General features: G+C 49.9%; 1 pseudogene across 1 annotated transcript; it reads right to left on the bottom strand.

Annotated features, from left to right (window-relative positions):
- Positions 1 to 2,531: 2,531 nt before the first annotated feature.
- Positions 2,532 to 3,371, bottom strand: LOC308427428 (proline-rich protein 19-like; annotated as a pseudogene). The gene has a single exon. The product of its transcript is annotated as a proline-rich protein 19-like (transcript).
- Between the last annotated feature and the right edge of the window lie 1,781 nt (positions 3,372 to 5,152).

Below are 5,152 nucleotides of genomic sequence, written 5' to 3'. Positions count from 1 at the left end.
CAGAGAAATTCCAACCCATCTTTATATGAAAAGGGTCATAGTGAAACCCCTTACTTTGTATGCTAACCAAAAAGATTTTTTAAAAACAGACTGACAGCCACAGGGTGTTTCAGTGGTTGAGTCCTGGCCTAATATGCCTGAAGTCTTAGAAATGACCTCCATGACTTCCAATGCTGTGAAGAGGAAGGTAAGATTCTCACACTGGTTCCCACACTCTTCCATGCCTCTTGATAGGTGGGGGGTGGTGGGGACAGGGAGGACATCTGTGCTGTACCCAGAAGACCTTCTCCTGGGGTCCCTGACCCAGAGGAGTCACAGTGGGACACAGTGAGGCAGAGATCAAGGGTTCTGCTAAGAAATTACATTTCCCTGCGCAAGTCTGATAAACTGGAGGTCATCCGAAGGCTCATTCACTCATTCATTCATTCATTCATTCACTTATTCATTCATTCATTCATTCACTTATTCATTCATTCATCCATTCACTCATTCATTCATTCATCCATTCATGGCCAGTTCCTAGCTCTGACAGTATTATCTGGGAAACGTGGGCAGGCTTGAGACAGGGTCTCTCACTGGCCTGGAACTCACCAATTGGGCCAGTCTTCCAAGCTCTTAGATCGCAGAAGCTCATTACACACCTGTCATTATCCCATGGGGTCTGGGGACCCAGGTCCTCATGCTTGTGGGCTGGAACAGCTGAGTCATCTCAGCAGCCGTTGTCTTATGGGGGCAGAACAACTAGGCACAGGGACCGTCAGGGCTGTAGGGCAGGGTGTGGGCTGCTGACCTACTCCGGGGGCCCCTGGAAGAAGAAACACATGAAGAGGCTCAAGAGGCGGTTTCTGGTGTTCAAGCGTGGGAGAGCAGGGCTTTTGTTCTGAGGAGAGGCAGAGGTGGATTTACTGTGAAGTCAGAGGCTTAAGTCTCAGAGTCTCCCGACAACCTGAGGGACCAGGTCCAACTCACGTATAATCACACGCTTTTGTAGAATTGCCCAAGTCAGGTACTGTAACTGTAATTGATTGAGAACTCCGCCTCTGTCTGCTCCGACTTCTCTCTGCCCTTTCCTTTCTCCTTGGGTATCACGATGGATCTGTGACATTTTTAGAGATGTGGATGAGGGGAAGTCGTGGAGTAGTGCTGACTATGACGATAACCATGTTATCCCAAAGAGAATGCTATCCAAACACGGAGCTAGTTAATAGGTGGTGTCAGTTCAAAAAATCCTCAAGATTAAAGATCAAGGAAACATAGCTGGAGAGTGCTTAGCCTTTGCTTTTTGTTTTTGCAGCACTGTGAAATCTAAGCTGACAACCATTCTCTCTGGGTTGTTTTCATTTTGAAATAGACCTGTCGTGTTGACAAGGCTGACCTTGATCCTCAGGGCTCAAAGGATGATCCTCCTGCTTCAGCTCCTGGGATTAATAGGTTCACAGCTATGCCTGGCTGGTCTAAAAGCTTCACCAAGAAAGAACTGTAGTATTCCAATAATAAGTGGAGATATTGAAACTTCCCCAAGTGCCAACAATTTTTTTAAAAAGTGTTGGCCAACTGCTAGAGAAAAGATGAAATGACCTCACTCTTCAGTAGAAAACTGGCATCAAAAAATTCACATACCACAGGAGCTTATTCTAAAGGTTCACAAAGACAAGTGCAACAATAAAATTATTATAGAGATGTGTTACACTAATGCAAACCTTGGCGCTCATTTAATTTACATGATTGCCTACATAAATGCAAAGCCAGTCTCATATAAACTTAATGTTTATTGTTATTATCAACTTCAGCTTACTGTGTTTTATTATTAGAATGGTGTAAACTCGCTGGCTGTGTTACCAAACATGGAAGGGATTTAGGGAGCTATCTAGTGAGCCCAACGCCAACAAAGGAGGTGAATGTTATTTCCTTCAATCTCCCAGCAGAGCAGGAATCCTCTCCCATGAGCCTCAGCATCACAGACTCGGGCTCTGCTCCAGTCCTGTCCTGTCTGTCATGGGTGAAGGCCCTGGTTATGGGAAGATTTTCTGTCAGGCCGATTGCTGTCTCCAGTTCCCCTTTGGCCCTGAGCAGCCATAGGACTGCAGACACAGCTACCTCTCCTTCCCATCTCACAAGAGCTCTGCAGACACCTGAGGTACAGGGCTCAGGTACCTTGTTCTCACCAGCGTAACCTGGCATCCTTCAAAGACTTCGCTGCTGTCTTGGCTTCCGAAGTCTAGAATATTCCTCAGCTCTGTTTCAGGGATATTATCTACCATTCAGGGAGGAGTTAGTGACAATGTGGAGGCTAATGCCAGCTCACATGCCAGATGCTGTGTGGCCTTCAGCTTTATGGCAATTCTAGAAGTGGGCAAAGTCACGGGGTATAGCTTATAGATGAGAAGTTTAAGCAACCTGCCTAGTTTACAGAGTACATGGTGTGTGGGGGAGTGTCACTGGACTTTTTTTTTTTTTTTTTTTTTTTTTTTGCCCAAGAGGACCAAGAAGGTGACTGGGAATGTGGGGTACCTAGTCTCCTCAGTATAGTCTCATTTGGGTAAAGGACCAAGACTCTGTGGACTGCTCTGAGTCACCACCCAGGAGAGACTTGGCAGGAGGGTTGGGGTTCGGGTTCCAGTCCAAGGCACATGTTCTGGGTAACAAGGGTGATGGTGGCTGAGGTCTGGGATGAGGTGGGCAGACATCCCAGAGCTGGGGAGAGAGTGGTGTGGCCCCTCCCTTGGAGCATGCTCAGGAACGTTGATACAAGATGGTGCCATCCTCTGTCTCTCAGGGTCCCTCGGCTAGGCCTCAGGCAAGGGTAACTCGCAACCTCGGAGCACACAGCAATGGTAGCCCTGTAAGGTTCTTAGGACAGTGTCTCTGGCTTCCTGCACCAGGTTCCTCCTGGGAAAGGCTTGTGGCACAATTAGCTGGCATGGCAGCTTCTCCAGGAGTTGCCCCAACACAGGAAGATCTGGAGAATTTTGTGGTCCTGGGCCTGAGCCCCCTGGTACCCTGTTCTCCTTGCCTTTTGACTGAAGGTCTGGTTCTTGGACTCTGACTGGGCTGCAGGAGGACTTGGTTGATAGCAGAGAGGTTCATGATTCCTAGGAGCCTCTGTTAAGCAGCCGAACCCCATGGTTGAAGAGACCCCGGTGCTCCCGGTTCAGCCTGCCTAGAGTTATCACCACAGTCTTGGAGGCTGTGGAGGCCAGATCCTGGAGGATCACACACGGACTGAATATGGGAGGATCCTGATGGGCCAGTGGCCTGTGGCTGCTCACCAGGGCCTTATTTCATTCCCTCCTGGTCTTGCAACAATGGAGAATTTGGTGAGGTTTCTCAAGCTCCTGGAAAGGCTGAGGGACTGGTCCCCGAGGGTCCATGGTCCCTCTTCTCTCCTAAAGGACCCCGCCCTGTGCAGACCCAAGCCTCGAAGCTGTTTGAACGCTTCTGGGCCGTGAGTCGTCATTGAGGTTTCTGATTTCAGAGTCTCTGTCCTTAGTCACCATACCTCCTGGCTGGAATTAGGGAGCTGCAGGCAGTGGGGGGGGGGTGAGGGTGGGGAAATTAAGGCCACTAACCTACTGTGAGTAGAGGTCCACTCATCGAATGTCTCAGCAGTTACGGTTACACACGTGTCTAACAAGGGAACTTTAGAACACACCAAGCATTGTATTGGTGGTATTAGAGAAGCAGAATTCACGGTGATAGGTTTAGAACCGCACACATTTAACAATGTGTTGTCGTAGAACCCATCTCTGGAAGCTTTATCTAGAGCCACTGAGTAGCAGCTTTCATTTCCTTTCCCCGAGCCCCTGGCAACCAGCATCCAACCATCTGTATCAGAGAGGGGAGCAAGTCAAATCTTTGGCCACTTGTAAAGTCAAAGGGCATCTGACAGCCCCCTGTGACCTTGGCTTGGCCTGGGAGAGCAAGATAAGCAACGGTCAGGCACTGGCCTCACAGAGCACCCCCCCTCTTTCCAGCCTCATCAGGTCCCTGGGAAAGGCTCAGGTCTTCCCTGCTGACAGGAATCTCAGAGCAGGATCTGCCAGATCTAGCCGGGCCCAGCCAGGGGCCAAGGGGGGGTAATAATTATCTTTTGTCCTTGCTCCCACCCAGTTCCTACCTTCCCAGCCCACCAGGAAGCCGGGTCCCCCACTTTCAATGCCTTTATAACAACAGCCATTCATAGCTACTGTACCCTGCACGGTTCACCAGGCAGGCTCCGCCCAGCCTTTACAGAACCCTCACAATGGGAGAGAGGGGAAGAGGAAAGGTGGAGTGGGTCATGGGGACTGGGTAGATGGCCATTTTGAGGGGAGGATCAGGTCAGTGCATCTGCTTGCTTTTTTTCCATGTTGGAGAACCATTTAAAAAGAGCCATGCAATTGGAACAGAGCCGTGAGAATAAATGAGGTAGAGCAAAATCATACGAGGCCTTGTAGGTTGTAAACAAGTGTAGGGCTTTTAAGCTGGGCATGGTGTTACAGGACTGCAGTCTCAGCACTTGGGAGGTAGGAGCAGGAGTTCAAGGCCATCCTCCATCCACAGTGAGCTCAAGGCCAATCTGAGGTACATGACACCGTGGAAAGGAAACAAGCAAGCAAAAAAAAAAAAAGTGCTTATTTTTCTAGGCACATTAAATAGAAATCTCACTGACCCACAGTATGTGAAGTAACCTCTGTCAGCTGCCGCCTGCCCGCCCCACTCCCAGGCCAAGCCCTGTGTGCCCCCATCCTCTTGCAACTCTGCAGCACCCTCCCCCTCGTTTGGTTACCCAGAAGTCTCTGGGAGGTGACCAGGCACAAGCAGAGAGGACAACAGCTATCAGGACAGTGGGTGCTCATCTGCGGTTCCCAGGTTGACAGTGCAGCTCGGAGTGTGACAGAGAACAGAGGAGGGTGGCTCTATGGGGCTGGAGAAGTCCCCAGGGAGGGGACCTGGGCATGAAGCAGGGTTAGCTAGGTTGGAGGGAGGATCTAGAACAGGCAGGAATACCCAGACTCCCAGACAGGAAACAGCAGGCATAGCAGTGAGAACAGACAAAGCCAAGACTTGGTGATTAGAGGAGTTGTCATCTGGCTGGATTGTTATCTGGGATCTGGGCAGCAGTGCTGGGGGGAGGGTCTGTTCTGACCTCTTCCTTCATGTGTTGTAAATA

Source organism: Micromys minutus (assembly GCF_963924665.1).
Source record: "Micromys minutus genome assembly, chromosome: 11".
NCBI lineage: Eukaryota > Metazoa > Chordata > Mammalia > Rodentia > Muridae > Micromys > Micromys minutus.
The sequence above is the reverse complement of the archived record's forward strand: the minus strand, read 5'-3'. Positions and strand labels throughout refer to the sequence as shown.